This window comes from Pristiophorus japonicus, chromosome X, assembly GCF_044704955.1.
Source record: "Pristiophorus japonicus isolate sPriJap1 chromosome X, sPriJap1.hap1, whole genome shotgun sequence".
NCBI lineage: Eukaryota > Metazoa > Chordata > Chondrichthyes > Pristiophoridae > Pristiophorus > Pristiophorus japonicus.
The window spans coordinates 22,818,907-22,836,134 of NC_092010.1; the positions used below are offsets into that span (position 1 = coordinate 22,818,907).

The 17,228-nt window shown below is 47.7% G+C and overlaps 1 non-coding gene across 1 annotated transcript; it reads left to right on the forward strand.

Annotated features, from left to right (window-relative positions):
• The first annotated feature begins 16,301 nt into the window (after nt 1–16,301).
• On the forward strand, nt 16,302–16,372 carry trnag-gcc (transfer RNA glycine (anticodon GCC)). Its single transcript has one exon. It is a non-coding gene; the product is annotated as a tRNA-Gly (tRNA).
• The last annotated feature ends 856 nt before the right edge of the window (nt 16,373–17,228 follow it).

Below are 17,228 nucleotides of genomic sequence, written 5' to 3' on the forward strand. Positions count from 1 at the left end.
TGTGCATTTCCACTGGGACACTGGACCAGCTCCCGTGAAGCACACAGCCTTTGACTAGAGAGAATAAGGGGTCCTGGCTTGTCCAAGTTTTGATCTGCCGGGTAGTGACGGCTGATTGCTCACTCTCAATTTAACCATGGCTAAATCTGCGGGCTGTGCCATTTCCACACCCGTGGTGGGCAATGGCAGCCTACTGAGAGCATCGGCGCACTTTTCTGTGCCTGGCCTGAGGCGGATGGCGTAGTTGTATGCGGACAACGTGAGCGCCCATCTCTGGATGCGGGCCGATGCATTGGTATTTATTCATTTACTCTCGAAAAACAGGGATATGAGTGGCTTATGGTCAGTTTCCAATTCGAATTTTAGCCCAAACTGGTATTGATGCATTTTCTTTACCCCATAGACACACGCGAACGCTTCTTTCTCAATCATGCTATAGGCTCTCTCAGCCTTAGACAGACTCCTGGATGCATAAGCAACCAGTTGCAATTTCCCGAAATCATTAGCTTGTTGCAATACACACCCGACGCCATGTGACGACGCATCACATGATAGTACCAAATGCTTACATGGATCATAAAACACAAGCAATTTGTTTGAACATAACAATTTTCTCGCTTTTACAAAGGCATTTTCTTGGCTTTTGCCACAAACCCATTTGCCCCCTTTTCGTAGTAAGACATGTAGTGGTTCTAACAGTGTGCTGTGACCCGGTAAGAAGTTACTAAAATAGTTCAAGAGTCCCAGAAACGACCGCAGCTCCGTCACATTCTGTGACCTCGGTGCATTCTCGATTGCCTCCGTCTTCGCGTTGGTGGGCCTGATGCCGTCCGCCACAATCCTCCTTCCCAGGAACTCCACTTCAGGCGCCAGGAAAACACACTTCGAGCATTTTAACCTGAGCCCCACGCGGTTGAGTCGACTAAGAACCTCCTCCAGGTTCTGCAGGTGCTCGACTGTGTTCCGACCTGTGACCAAGATGTCATCCTGGAAGACCACAGTGTGCGGGACTGACTTCAGTAAACTTTCCATGTTTCTCTGGAATATCGCCGCCGCTGATCAGATTCCAAACGGACATCTGTTATAAACAAAAAGACCCTTGTGCGTCTTGATGCAGGTGAGGGCCTTCGATGATTCCTCCAGTTCCTGTGTCATGTAGGCTGAAGTCAGATCCAGCTTCATGAACGTCTTTCCTCCCGCCAGCGTTGCAAAGAGGTCGTCGGCCTTTGGTAGTGGGTATTGGTCCTGCAAGGAGAAACGATTGATAGTTACTTTGTAATCGTCACAGATTCTGACAGTGCCATCTCCCTTGAGGACTGGGACAATGGGACTGGTCCACTCATTGAATTCGATCGGTGAAATGATGCCCTCTCGTTGCAGCCGGTCGAGTTCGATCTCTACTCCTTCTCTCATCATGTACGGTACTGCTCTCGCCTTGTGATGGATGGGTCGCGCCCCCGGAATTAGGTGGATTTGCACTTTTGCTCCTTGGAATTTCCCGATGCCTGGTTCGAACAGCGAAGGAAATTTGTTCAAGACCTGGGCACACGAAGTGTCGTCAGCGGGCGATAGCACTCGGACGTCGTCCCAGTTCCAGTGTATCTTTCCCAGCCAGCTCCTGCCGAGCAACGTGGGACCATCGCCCGGTACCACCCAAAGTGGTAGCTTGTGCACTGCTCCATCGTAGGAGACCTTTACGGTAGCACTGCTGATTACAGGAATCAGTTCTTTTGTGTAAGTTCTTAGTTTTGTGCGAACTGGAGTTAAGACTGGCCTTGAGGCCTTGTTGCACCACAATCTTTCGAAAGTCTTTTTGCCCATGATGGACTAGCTCGCGCCCGTGTCCAGCTCCATTGACACCAGGAGTCCATTAAGTTCAACATTCAGCATTATCGGGGGACAATTCATGGTGAATGTGTGCACCCCATGTACCTCTGCCTACTCTATCTGAGGCTCTGTTTCGTTGTGATCCTCCTCTGCAACCTGGTGATTTGCAGGTTTAACATGATTTGCAGCTCGCCTGCACATATGTTGGTGGTGTCCCATTATTCCACATCCTTTGCAAACATACCCTTTGAATCGGCATGAATGGAAATGATGATCACCCCCGCAGCGCCAACGAGGTGTTAATGGCCTTGCATTCATCACCCTTAATGGTGGACTCTGAGACATCTGCGGATGTGTAGCTGCAGGTATGTGTGACCTGCTCTGTACGTTATGATTCGAAAACAACATTACTTTGTTCACAGTACTTGTAGCAGCACTTGTGTGCTGAGAGATTTGCTTAGTATTGTCATTGGTGGCAGTGAACGCCTGGGCTATCGCTCTGGCCTTACTCAACTTTGGGGTCTCTACAGTCAAAAGTTTGCGAAGTATGCTTTAGTGGCCAATGCCAAGTACAAAAAAGCCTCTGAGCATGTGCTCCAAATGTCCTTCAAATTCGCAAAGTCCTGCCAAGCGTCTTAGCTTGGTGACATAACTCGCCACTTCCTGGCCTTCAGACCTTTTGTAGGTGTAGAACCGATATCTCGCCATCAGAACGCTTTCCTCCGGGTTCAAATGCTCTCGGACCAGTGTGCACAGATCATTGTACGATTTCTCCGTGGGTTTCACTGGAGTGAGCAGCTTCTTCATGAGGCCATACGTTGGTGCCCCACAGATGGTGAGGAGGATCGCCCTTCGTTTGGCAGCGCTCTCTTCCCCATCTAGCTCATTGGCCACGAAGTATTGGTCGAGTTGATCCACAAAAGTTTCCCAATCATCTCCCTCCGAGAATTTCTCCAGGATGCGCACTGTTCTCTGCATCTTTGGGTTCGCTATCTGTATCTCGTCGCCAGTTGTTATGTCTGGAGAAAGAGTCAGACTGAACACTGTGAGCTCAAAGTAACGTGTGACCTTCATCTTTTATTGCAGGTCTCCAGCGTGCCTCTCCAACCTGTGAGGCTTCGTTAAATACCTGTGCTCCCAAGAGATTATGGGATCCCTTGGGACTCCAGGGAATGAGCCCTCAGGTTGCTGGACAGAGTAAATACAAGTTTACATATATAACAAGCTCTGCTGCACGGACCTCATACGCACACATATTGCAGTGTGGGCTGGCCCGTGCTGCCCCTGGCCCCATGCCTCTTCTGGGCCCCAAACCGACGCCTCTCCTGTGCCCCGATCACATCGCTCTGCAATCTCTCGCTGCTCCTTTGCCCCCAACCTCACCGCTGTTGCTGTACCTGCCCATGCTCCAATCACCGACCTGGTTTATGGTGATGTCCAATCCAGTCGCCCTCTTCACAGCCGTTGCCCTCCTGAACCGGCTCGCGCTGTACCTCGCCTCTCCTTTTATGACCCCGACCTGCCGCAGAGGGTTCCTCGCAGGTCGGAGCTGCCACGCTTTTCATGAATGTGTTTGTCATGCATCCTACATGGCTACTGTTGGTACTATCACAAGGTGTGCTACCAGAAGGCACAGCAGTGGGAGGCTCGTAGGTTACCTGTACAGGTGTGCCCGGCCTAGTATAAAAGGCAGGCCACGGTGTGATCCTCCCTCTGGAGTTAATAAATAAAAGACTAAGGTCACTGCAGTTCAAGTACAACACATTGCCTCGTGGAGTCATTACTAGAGCATCTAAGGACACAACAATTGGTGATGAGAATACGAACTTTCACGCGAAAATGGCGACCCTTGGTATGTTGCAACAGTTTGCCGGTGGTGATTATTGGGACGCCTTTGTGGAGAGGCTCGAACATTTCTTCACAGCGAACGACCTGGCAGGAGACGACCCAGCCACACTGGCCGATAAGCGCCGCGCTATCCTGCTAACCAGTTGTAGGCCCACCGTCTATGGCCTCGTCGGGGACTTGCTGGCACCAGCGAAGGCAATGACCAAGTCGTACAAGAGCTCATAACCCTGATCCATGCGCAACTCAAGCCCAAGGAGAGCATCCTCACAGACAGACACCGGTTCTATACCCACCGATGGCCCGAAGGCCAGGAAATCACGAAGTATGCCGCAGACCTCAGGAGGCTGGTGGCACCGTGCGAGTTCGACAACGAAACGCTGTGGGACATTTTCGTTATTGGAATTGGCCATGAGGGCCTTCTTCACAAGCTCCTGTCAGCGGATACCACAGTCACACTGCAGAAGGCCATCTCTGTGAGGCTGGCATTCATGACCTCGACCTGCGGCTCTAGGCAGATGTCTCACCCTCAGGACTCAAACCCGACAGGTACTGTGCAGAGTGGTGCCGTTTAGAGGCTAGACTGTAGAGCGCGAACCCTCTCAGGGAAGATAGAACAGGCCCCTGAGTCCCTTAACTCAGAGTCCGCCGAAGGGGGTACTCGAGTAGCTCCATGCTGGCGTTGTGGAGGGAATCACAGGGCTCACCAGTGTCGCTTTAAAGACTATGTATGCAAAGGCTGCAGCACAAAGGGCCACCTCCAGCGAATGTGTAAGACTCACTGTGTCGATGAAGAGTCTGCAGATGGCCATGAATCTAGCACGGATTATGAAACGATAGGCAGAGAGGCAGCCCAGCCCCACGATGAGGTACATAGCATGTTTACCTGCACCACCGAGTGTTCCCCGCTGAAGATGGAAGTCGAGATAGATGGCGTTTCAGTCTTCATGGAAGTGGACACGGGGGCGAGCCAGTCAGTGATGAATCAAGAAGCCTTTGAGAGGCTATGGGACAATCAAGCTGAATGACCCAAGTTGTTCCCGGTTCAGGCAAAGCTGTGCACCTACACCGATGAAATGATCCCAGCCATTGGTAGTGCGAACGTAAAGGTACTCCATGATGGTGCGGTGCACAGGTTACCACTGTGGATTGTTGCAGGTGATGGACCAACGCTGCTCGGCATAAGGTGGATGGAGAATATCTATTGGAAGTGGGAAGACTTCACCCCTCCAGCGACTGACGTCCTCCGCTCTCAGAGGCAAAGCAAGCCCTCACTTGAGGGTGGACCCGACACTGGAGAGCAGTCCAGCATGGCACCCAAGGCACAGACCGCTCAGCACGACTGCGTGGAGATGATCCAGCTGAGACAACCCGAACGAACCTTCCAGGCTCCAGTGGCAGGACTCCGGAGGAATAAAATTCGATCCAAAGGCGACTTCCCAGCATCGGTGGCAGAACCCGGGGAGAAGAGGATCACCACAGTCGACATCGTGGATGGAGGAAAGATGGCGCCCGCACCACGAAGCGATGCGCCGATGACAAAGATGGCGGCGGCCAGACCACGAGGTGCAGCGCTGATGGAGCAACACGTGGCACCAAACGGAGAAGAGGATTGGGGTAAAGATAGCAAGGCTCTCTTAAAGGAGGCCTGCAACCCACTACAATTAAAGGGACAGTGCCACACACTCAAGCAATGTAATAGTAACTGTAAGTCAGAGACAAAATGTGTAATTGATTATGTAAAATGTGTAATTGATGATCTGAATTGTTCACATGCAACCAGCGAGGAAAAGTCACGCGATTGCGATCAGACCCACAGAGTGTCCATCATAAGTAACGAAAAGTTGTGCGATGTAGGATTTCAACTGCACGCAGCCCATGCAACGGACAGACACCCACCGGGAGCACACAGGTCCAGCGAGCTACCCAATTCTGTAACCTGCATCCTGGGGACCAGAGTCATGCACCATGGAGTGTGGCCACAAGCAGACAACACACACGAGCTGCAGAGCAAGCGACCTCAACAGGGCAACGGCACCAGTATCGAAACCCTGCCCCTGATCGGCTCCACCTCTCAGGCACCCGATGGCACCAACTGCCATGAACCTGAAAGAGCAGACTGTACTAAGGTGCAGTCCCCAGACCCCATCGCCACCAAGGCTATACCCGCAAACGAAGGGTCACCCGCCACAGTTCCCCCAAAGAGGACCAGGACTAGCCAGGATCCCAAACCAAACAACGCCCAGGCCAGTGACTCAGCAGTCCCCTGTGCACTGCTAGGCGACAGCTCCTCAGGGAGCAGCAGCGACCCAGGGTGCAAAGAAAGGACAGGGAGGTCACAGGCATCTGTGAACCGGCCCTACGCTTGGGACCACGGCAACAGCCCCAAGAGCAGGCAACTCGAGCCAACCGGCTTCCCACTGCCAGCACAGGGCACTGCGCTGCCACCAGACTGCAGGGATACAATCCAGCAGCTCTGAATTAGTTTGTCCTTAAGCATTAGTCACTGCATCGATAAGGTATCTCACCAGTATAACATACTTGTCTCACAACGGAACCACAAATGTAATGCAAACCCACTTACCTGAACTTGAATGTATATGAATACTCGGAACCTCAGCCATAATCTACATGTGGGGTGGGGAGAATGGAGTGGTCAGGGACACACACAAACAGCAACCACCAGCACTCTACTGCACCAACCGCTCACCCAAGATTGAAACGACCTGCCAAGGGTCAACCAGACAGAGCCCACATAGAGCTAAGCCCAGAGCACAGTCAATGCAGAGGCGATTTGCACTGAGGGCTCAGGGGAGAATGATGTCATGTATCCTACATGGCCACTGTTAGTACTATCACAAGGTGTGCCAGAGGGCACAGCAGTGGGAGATTTGTAGGTTACCTGTACAGGTGTGCCCGGCCTAGTATAAAAGGCAGGCCAACAGGTGTGATCCTCACTCTGGTGTTAACTAATGAAGGACTAAGGTCACTACAGTTCAAGTACAACACATCGCCTCGTGGAGTCATTACTAGAGCATCTAAGGACACAACAGTGTTGATTGTGCAGTTCCACTGAAACTGTCAGCTCTCTGGTTATCTCATCCAACTGGCTATCATCCACATGTACATCCTGACAGCGAGTGTTGACAAGCTATCCACCATAATGGATCTTCTTACCAAATGTTAACACAAGTTATTATTTAAATGGAGAAAGATTGCAAAGTGCCACAGTACAGCGAAACCTTGGGGTACTTGTGCATGAAACACAAAAGGATAGTATGCAGGTACAGCAAGTGATCAGGAAGGCCAATGGTATCTTGGCCTTTATTGCAAAGGGGATGGAGTATAAAAGCAGGGAAGTCTTGCTACAGCTATACAGGGTATTGGTGAGGCCACGCCTGGAATACTGCGTGCAGTTTTGGTCTCTGAAAGGATATTCTTGCTTTGGAGGCAGTTCAGAGAAGGTTGATCAGGTTGATCAGGTTGATTCCGGGGATGAGGGGGTTGACTTATGCGGAAAGGTTGAGTAGGTTGGGCCTCTACTCATTGAACTTCAGAAGAATGAGAGGTGATTTTTTTCGAAATGTATAAGATTATGAGGGAGCTTGGCAAGGTGGATGCAGAGAGGATGTTTCCACTGATGGGGGAGACTAGAACTAGGGGGCATAATCTTAGAATAAGGGGCCGCCCATTTAAAACTGAGATGAGGAGGAATTTCTTCTCTCAGAAGGTTGTAAATCTGTGAAATTTGCTGCCTCAGAGAGCTGTGGAAGCTGGGATATTGAATAAATTTAAGACAGAAATAAACAGTTTCTTGAACGATAAGAGTATAAGGGGTTATGGGGAGCGGGCGGGGAAGTGGAGCTGAGTCCATGATCAGATCAGGCTCGAGGACCCGTGTGGCCTACTCCTGTTCCTATTTCTTATGTTCTTATATTCTTATGAAATACATGCACATTTTCCAGAAGGTGTCAGTGTCAGGAACCTGGTTTATTTCCTCCTCCCTGGTGTGGGAGCAGTGATGTCATTTGTAACTGCCTGTAATCATTCACTCTCCCCTTTCAATTGAGATCTGCTCAGGCAGCGTAGGCCAGGGCTCAAGCCTGGGACCTTCCTGGTCTGTATGGCTCCGGCAGTATATTTACCAACTCAGGGGCGCTATACTCAAGATCTACCTCCCCTTCTAATCTCACTACTTGCTTCCCACAGCTGGCATTTCCACAATCCCAACAGTACAGGAACCACCCGATGTCTGGAGAATATGTGACCAGTTCCATCTGTATTTATCATTGAACCTCAGAAAGAATCTATATCTTTATTTAATCCCATGACTGTTAATAGATCCAGATAAATGACTGTCTCCCTGGGCTAGCCAGTTTTGTGGCAATCAAATAAACACTAATATTACAGCAATAACAAAATGTATCTGTCAGGAAAACCCTCATTTCTGTAATATTATCCCTGAATTAAAATATATATATATTTAAATTGGAAAAAAAAGAACAATTTTAATCTCCAAGTGTTCCTCTGAGTCAGATGGTTGTGGATTGAAGTCCTCCTGTGGATGTGAGCACATAATCCAGGCGGAGACTTCAGGACAGTACTGAAGGAGTGCTGCACTGTCATTGGTGCTGTCTTTCAGATGAGATGTTCAACTGAGATGCAGATTTCTGGTCAGGAGGGCGGGTGTGAAAGATCCCGCAGCAGTATTTGAAGAAGAGCAGGGAGCTGTCCAGGCCAACATTCCTCCCTGAACCAGAAGCACAATTTAACTTATCATTCATCTCATTTGCTGTTTATGGGACCTTACTGCCAGCAATTTGACTGCTGCTGCATTTGCCCAAGTATTACACAAATGAAAGTTCTTTCTTTTAAACCTACCATTTGTATACCTTATTTCTCTAAGAAGCTAATGTGAAAGACTATTTTCTTACCTTATTGGCTTTTCTTGTTTTAAAAAGAGGTTTTGGTCGGCTCAGCTCTCAACATAAGTGCAACCACTGAGGGAGGGTGGGGCGGGATGGGGAGGATGGAAAGGGTGTCCAGGACCAGGGAGCATAGTTAAAAAATTAAAGCTAGACCTTTCAGGAGTGAAATTCGGAAACATTTCTATACACAAAGGGCGGTAGAAGTTTGGAACTCTCTTCCGCAAATGGCAGGTGATGCTCGATCAATTGTTAATTTTAAATCTGAGATTGAGAAATTTTTGTTAACCAAAGGTATTAAGGGACATGGGCCGAAGGTGGGTATGTGGAGTTAGGTCGCAGATCAGCCCTGATCTCAATGAACAGACTCGAGGCGGCTGAATTGCCTCCTCCTGTTCCTATGTTCCTGTGGTTGCGTTCCCCCCACAATAAAATGTGTTTGGCATGGTTTATGCCCCCCCTCTTCCCTCTCACTGCTCCAAATCCCAAAGTTGCGTTGATCTCTCCCCTCACCCCCTGCCCCCACCTCACAGCAATGCTTTGTACCTGCCCTTCTGGCTCCAAAGGCTTTGCTTGTTTTTGCCTATTTAAAGCCAGAAGATTCTAATCTAAGATAGTCGCAGTGACCAGTCAATCTCAGGCGCACCTTTACACATCCAAACAACTATTAAGAACAAACCAAACGTATTCAGCAACTGCTGGTAAAGAAAGAACAACCATTTCTGCAGCTTGTAATAAAAGAACTAGCACCTTTCATGATCTCAGGATGTCCCAAAGGCGCTTACAGCCAATGAAGTACTTTTTGAAGCATAGGACTAGAACCTCCACTTTTGAGCTTATCGCCCAAAAATGGGCGTTATTTCCGGCGTGGGTGGTAAAAAAGGGTTTGCAGATCGCCGGCTTCTCGCCCATTCTCAAAACACCTAGTTTACATTTTTGAAAATGGGCGTTACCGTGAGCGATATCAAATGGGCAGTAGCGTTAATTTTTTTTGACCTTCTGCCATAAAGTGTGGCCGTCCTTAGCAACGGCATGGCAATGCTCGATTCCCGTGATTCAGGAGGTCAAGGGTCATCATGACATGTGCAGAAGAGGAGAAACAGAGAGAGGGAGCTCAGAGGCACTGAAAATGTGTGTGGCTGTGGTGTGTGCTTGTCTGGCTGTTGTGGGAGGCACGACGGAGATTCACTAGTAGCAAAAAGCCCACTAAGCACCAAGAATATAGCTGGCACGGAGTTTTTGTCCAACAAATAAGATATATCATGGAAGGGATGGAGGAGGCCCTGGAGCTGGTAGCTAGGAACAGTGGTGGCAGAGGGCTCCCAGTGGTCCCCGAGCACGGCATTCCACCCCTAGGTTCCGCACCACCACTGCAAATGACAGATGAGAGCAAGGACAAAGAACCTGCTTGTCCATCAGAGAATGTTGCCCCCTCGGCACCCCCCGCTCCCATACCCGTGCATCCACCGCATCTGCCTTCATCCCCCCCAGTGAGGCACCGCCTGAGGAGCTCCTCAACCAGGCGCCGTGGAGCATTGAGGGGAAGGGATAGAGGTGGAGAGAAGAAAGAGAGGGGGGAAGGAAAGTGAGGTGCATGTGCACAGGTGATGGCTGTGTTATATCTCCATCTGGGTGTATGCAATTTGTTGCAATGTATGAGGGCTGGGGACCATGCTCCTGCTTTGCCTTTGTATTCTGTGTTGCTGGACATGTTGACCATGTGATTTATGTCATTGGTGGAAAAAGTGGGATGTGGGCAGGGGTTGAGTGTTATTGGCTGTGTCACTTATGATTTCAGACCAATGTTGGTATTAAACTTTTGTTATTGAACATAACCTTGTTGCGCATTGTCTCAGATAGCTGGACAGTTACACACTGGTGATTCCTTACCATGAAAGGGTTAAATACAACTTGACTTCAATCACTGTAAACGTTAACGGGCACCAAGGTGATGGGCACCATTGATGTCTGAGCTGCACACACACACATCAATGTTGTCACTCACATCAGTGCTCTTTCAGGCAAATCTTTCCGATATCAGCTCCTCACATAAGAGTGGGATTTAATAAATGCCAGCCACACCACTGGCGTCCATCGCGGTTAGTTCCACTTTTTGTGGGCGTGTTTTTGAGTAGGCGATATTGTGGGCGATATGTGTGTGAGGTGGTGAAATTGACGGTGGGTGATCTCCATGGCCGCTAGTTTGGGTAAATATGCTCTTTCCAACAAAAAGCAGTCACCGGGCATTATTATTGAATCTCGGCGTTAAGTCCATGTGGAAAGTAACGCTGGCCGATAATATGGGCGTTGAAATCGCCCATTTTGCTGATTCTGCTCAAAAAAAGGTGGGCGGGCGGGAATATCTTTTCCCGGCGTTAAGCACATGGGGAAAGTAACGCTCGGCGATAAGTCTCCTAAAAAAGCCCGTCAGTTTCCATTTTGTGCCAAAATGGGTGATATCTGGGCGTTATACGTCATTTCAGCGGTTAAATGGGCGATAAGTAGGCGTTGAGCAGGCTAAAAAAGTGGAGGTTCTAGCCCATAGTCTCTGTGGTAATGTAGGAAAGGGTTAAGTCACATTTATTTTGTGGAGGAGCAATTACAGACGATTTATAATTGCTCATTGTTAGCCCAATGCTCGAGGAGGTATCAAACTTGTTTCAGATGTGATTTACAGCACATATGTTTTACACAAATAAAAAATGCAAGAAATTGGATGGTGGCTTAGTGCAGTCAGATCTAACACCCAATTACTGCTTTCATTGGTAGTGTAGTCACCATGTGATAAACCATTATGGTTGGATTTAATTCATTGTTCGGACATGTGGACTGGCAGCAATTATGGTAAAAGTAACATTACCTCCAAAGAGAGTATGCATTAAGTAGGGCTAACCATCTAGTAACATTACTGCATGCTGGACAATTTCAACCTTTTATCTTCGTCCCTTGTCCTAATTTTCTCCCCAGCACTCCCGAAGGTGCTCCTCCTCTCTCGAAACCGGTGACTCATTCCGGGGGAATGGTTCCACAGGAGCTGCCAGTCCTTTGCTACCATGCCCAAGTGTTCCTTCGTCATGTGCATACCTAGATAGTGGGTGTTGGAAGACGGTTTGACTGTGGGGGAGTGTGGTGTCCGAACCCAATCTTGACCTCACCCAACATCTGCATGCATGCAAATAGTTTTCAGGAGGAGTCACTGCATAGCGGCCATGAGCGACAACCCTGGCTGATTAATTTCCCTCCCTAACCATCACCACTGCCCTGGCTGAAATCAGCTAACTCAGAACATGGAGGGATCGAACCTGGACTCACTAGGGCTGCAGGGTGAATCCAACAGTATATCTACTTCTCCTGTGTGGTGGCTGGTGTGCAACAGCCACCACACGTTAAAAAAATCCACGCACAGGCATCTTCCACCCTTCAGGATATAGTTCGGCATCTGGAATATTAGGTCCTTCATTGAAACACCTGTGAACTCATCCCTTTTTGGAGTGGAAGCAAGTCATCCTCACTTCGAGGGACTGCCTATGATGATGAAATCTACTTCTTGAGGTATTGGAGGAGCCATGGTTCATCTTGATGTTGTGATTACTGATGACTGATTTTATTGACCTTTGCTGCATTCGATTACATAGGATTACATAGGATATATGGCACAGAAACAGGCCATTCAACAACAACAACTTGTATCTATATAACACCTTTAACATAGTGAAACATTCCAAGGCGCTTCACAGGAGTATTATGTGATAACAATTTGACACAGCCACATCAGTAGAAATTAGGACAGGTGACCAAAAGCTTGGTCACAGAGGTAGATTTTAAGGAGCGTTTGAAGGAGGAAAGAGAGGTAGAGAGGTGGAAAGGTTTAGGGAGGGAGTTCCAGAGCTTAGGGCCCAGGCAACAGAAGGCACGGCCACCAATGGTTGAGCGATTATAATCAGGGATGCTCAAGAGGGTAGAATTAGAGGAGCGTAGACATCTTGGGGGGTTGTGGGGCTGGAGCAGATTACAGAGATAGGGAGGGGCAAGGAACTCCAGGGATCTGCGTTGGAACCCCTTTTGGTTTTAACCACGTTTATGGTTTTGGCATAGGGGCAACATCTCGGGTGAATGGCTCGGAATTGAAAATCTTACAACTCTCCGATACTGATAGCTCCAAAGCACGGCTGAAGTTCTAGGATAATTACAATCCATTAAAAGTAACGCTGAAATTCCCAGAGTAGGTCCAAGTCAGCATGGATTTGTGAAAGGGAAATCATGCTTGACAAATCTTCTGGAATTTTTTGAGGATGTTTCCAGTAAAGTGGACAAAGGAGAACCAGTTGATGTGGTATATTTGGACTTTCAGAAGGCTTTCGACAAGGTCCCACACAAGAGATTAATGTGCAAAGTTAAAGCACATGGGATTGGGGGTAGTGTGCTGACGTGGATTGAGAACTGGTTGTCAGACAGGAAGCAAAGAGTAGGAGTAAACGGGTACTTTTCAGAATGGCAGGCAGTGACTAGTGGAGTGCCGCAAGGTTCTGTGCTGGGGCCCCAGCTGTTTACATTGTACATTAATGATTTAGACGAGGGGATTAAATGCAGTATCTCCAAATTTGCGGATGATACTAAGTTGGGTGGCAGTGTGAGCTGCGAGGAGGATGCTATTAGGCTGCAGAGTGACTTGGATAGGTTAGGTGAGTGGGCAAATGCATGGCAGATGAAGTATAATGTGGATAAATGTGAGGTTATCCACTTTGGTGGTAAAAACAGAGAGACAGACTATTATCTGAATGGTGACAGATTAGGAAAAGGGAAGGTGCAACGAGACCTGGGTGTCATGGTACATCAGTCATTGAAGGTGAGCATGCAGGTACAGCAGGCGGTTAAGAAAGCAAATGGCATGTTGGCCTTCATAGCGAGGGGATTTGAATACAGGGGCAGGGAGGTGTTGCTACAGTTGTACAGGACCTTGGTGAGGCCACACCTGGAGTATTGTGTACAGTTTTGGTCTCCTAACTTGAGGAAGGACATTCTTGCTATTGAGGGAGTGCAGCGAAGGTTCACCAGACTGATTCCCGGGATGGCGGGACTGACCTATCAAGAAAGATTGGATCAACTGGGCTTGTATTCACTGGAGTTCAGAAGAATGAGAGGGGACCTCATAGAAACGTTTAAAATTCTGACGGGTTTAGACAGGTTAGATGCAGAAAGAATGTTCCCAATGTTGGGGAAGTCCAGAACCAGGGGTCACAGTCTGAGGATAAGGGGTAAGCCATTTAGGACCGAGATGAGGAGAAACTTCTTCACCCAGAGAGTGGTGAACCTGTGGAATTCTCTACCACAGAAAGTAGTTGAGGCCAATTCACTAAATATATTCAAAAGGGAGTTAGATGAAGTCCTTACTACTCGGGGGATCAAGGGTTATGGCGAGAAAGCAGGAAGGGGGTACTGAAGTTTCATGTTCAGCCATGAACTCATTGAATGGCGGTGCAGGCTAGAAGGGCTGAATGGCCTGCCCCTGCACCTATTTTCTATGTTTCTATGTTTCTATGTCAGCCTAACATCAGTGGTGGGAAAATTATTGGAAAAAATCCTAAAAGACAGGATAAATCTGCATTTGGAAAGGCAAGGATTAATTAGGGACAGTCAGCACGGATTTGTTAAGGGACGATCGTGTCTGACTAACCTGATTGAATTTTTTGAGGAGGTAACCAAGAGGGTCGATGAGGGTTGTGCATACGATGTAGTATATATGGACTTTAGCAAAGCTTTTGATAAGGTCCCACATGATAGACTGGTCATGAAGGTTAAAGCCCATGGGATACAGGGCAAAGTGTCAAGTTGGATCCAAAATTGGCTTGGAGGAAGGAAGCAAAGGGTAATTGATGGATGTTTTTGTGACTGGAAGGATGTTTCTAGTGGGGTTCCACAGGGCTCAGTACTGGGATCCTTGCTTTTTGTGGTGTATATATCAACAATTTAGATTTGAATATCGGGAGTATGATTAAGAAGTTTGCAGACAACACTAAAATTGGCTGTGTGGTTGATAATGAAGAGGAAAGTCATGGGCTGCAGGAGGATATCAATCTACTGGTCAGGTGGGCAGAGCAGGGGCAAATGGAATTTAATTCAGCGAAGTGTGAGGTGATGCACTTTGGGAGGGCTAATAAGGAAAGATTATACACATTAAGCGGTAGGCCACTTAATAGCTTAGATGAACAAAGGGACCTTGGAGTGCTTGTCCACAGATCCCTGAAAGTAGCAGGCCAGGTGGATAAGGTGGTTAAGAAGACATACAGAATACTTGCCTTTATTGGCCGAGGCATAGAATATAAGAGCAGGGAGGTTATGCTTAAATTGTGCAATACTTTGGTTAGGTCACAGCTGGAGTATTGCGTGCAGTTATGGTCGGCGTATTATAGGAAGGACGTGATTGCACTAGAGAGGGTGCAGAGGAGATTTACTAGGATGCTGCCTGGAATAGAGAATCTTAGTTATGAGGGCAGATTGGATAGGCTGGGTTTGTTCTCATTGGAACAGAGGAGGTTTAGAGGAGACCTCTTTGAGATGTACAAAATATTGAGCGGCCTGGACATAGTGGATCGTAAGGGCCTATTTCCATTGGTGGAGGGGTGTATTATGAGGGGGCATAGTTTTAAGGTGGTTGGTGGAAGGTTTAGAGGGAATTTGAGGGGGGGCTCCTTTACGCAGAGGGTTGTGGGGATCTGGAACTCGCTGCCTGGAAGAGTGATGGATGCAGAAACCCTCACCACTTTTAAGACATGCTTGGATGGGCACTTAAAATGCAGTAACCTGCAGGGTTACAGACCTAGAGCTGGTAATTGGGATTAGACTGGATGACCTTTTGTTGGACGGAGCAGATATAATGGTAAGTACTGCAAGGAATCGAATACGGCCAGGGTGATCTCCTGGACTAGTTTCGATCGCCTGGATGGGTCGGAGAGGAATTTTCCCAGATTTTTTTCTCCCTAAACTGGCCTGGATTTTTATCTGATTTTTGCCTCTCCCAGGAGATCACATGGCTCCAGGTAGAATGGAGTGTAGAATGTTTTAGTATAAGGGGTGTCGCAGTTGGGTGAGGCAGACTGTTTGGGCTGGGTGCTCTTTGCCTTTCCGTCATTGTTCATAGGTTTATATGTAACCTTTAGGGCTGCTGACCGAGGGCCGTGCGGCTCTTTGTCGGCTGGTGCAGACACGATGGGCCGAAGTGGCCTCCTTCTGCGCTGTAATTTTCTATGTTTCTATGTTTCTATTTGATTAAATCAGCCCACACAATATTGAGGTGAAAACCAGCACGGCAAACCCGGTTAACAGTCTTGCCGCAGTTTTACACCAATTGGTTTCCCAAATGACTGGTAGCAGGCCAGCAACCAGCCAAGGTCTGGCAAGATATCCTACAGTCTGACTCAGGATGAATCTTGTCATATTGTGGCCTTTGGAAGGCAGAAATTGGAAGCACCACACTTGGTGAAGGACTTTAGAGGTCGACTGCCCCTCAGAGGCCACTACTAATGTAACAGAATTTGTAACAATGCATCTTATAAGTGCTTGAAGTTAGATTTCTCTGAAATGCAAGCTGCACTGTTAGATTTTCTTCTGTTGTGTGAGTCCTTCATATTAGAGATGTGCAGAGTATAAATTCTATCAGAGATCAAACTTAGATATAAGCCGATCTTTGCATTTTTATTGTGTGACGCATCGGTGGTTCAGTGGTAGAATTCTCGCCTGCCACGCGGGAGGCCCGGGTTCGATTCCCGGCCGATGCATGTTTTTAAAAATTATATATTTTTATTTAATACCCATCTATTTATTTCATTTATATATTATATTGACTGTAATATTTAGGAAAGACAGGAAAGGAAGATATACATAAATATTAAAACGTCAGCTATTTAGTTTTCATTTAAAATAATGGCTCTGGGTCTGATTTATTCTCAAACTGTTTCAACAACAACTTGTATTTATATAGCGCCTTTAACGAAGTAAAGCATCCCAAGGCACTTTTCAGGAGTGTTATAGATAACAACATGTTAAAAATGTAAAAATGTAGAAATGTTTCAAATGTAGAAACTTCAGGAATGTGACTTGCAGGAGAGTTTAATTCATGGACCGAGCAGGATAGGGACTTCGTACAGAGTTGGAGTCAAATTCTGTAAATTATTTTTTCTCCAGTTTCTTAAAGATTGGAGTTGCGGGGGGCGGGGGGGGGGAGGGAGGCTATTTGACTGGGTGAGGCAGTTGGAGGTGGGAGGTCATTGGATGAGATATCCCGGAATGGAAAATCATGAACTGGTAAGTACACACATTCCAGGTATGTGCTGCCAGGGCCCCAAGCATAAAACATGCTGTGTTTAAAGGAGTTGTCAATTTGTATCACTTTGCTGATCATAAATATCACTTCGAACATAGCCCAAACATGACTGTTCTCAACTTCTAAAGTTAAAAAAAATCTATGCCTTGGAATATTGATCACTCATCATCATCATAGGCAGTCCCTCGAAATCGAGGAAGACTTGTTTTACTCTTGTTCTCAGGTGACTGTGCAGTCCAATGCGGGAATTACAGCCTCTGTCGCAGGTGGGACAGACAGTGGTTGGGGGAAAGCGTGGGTGGGACTGGTTT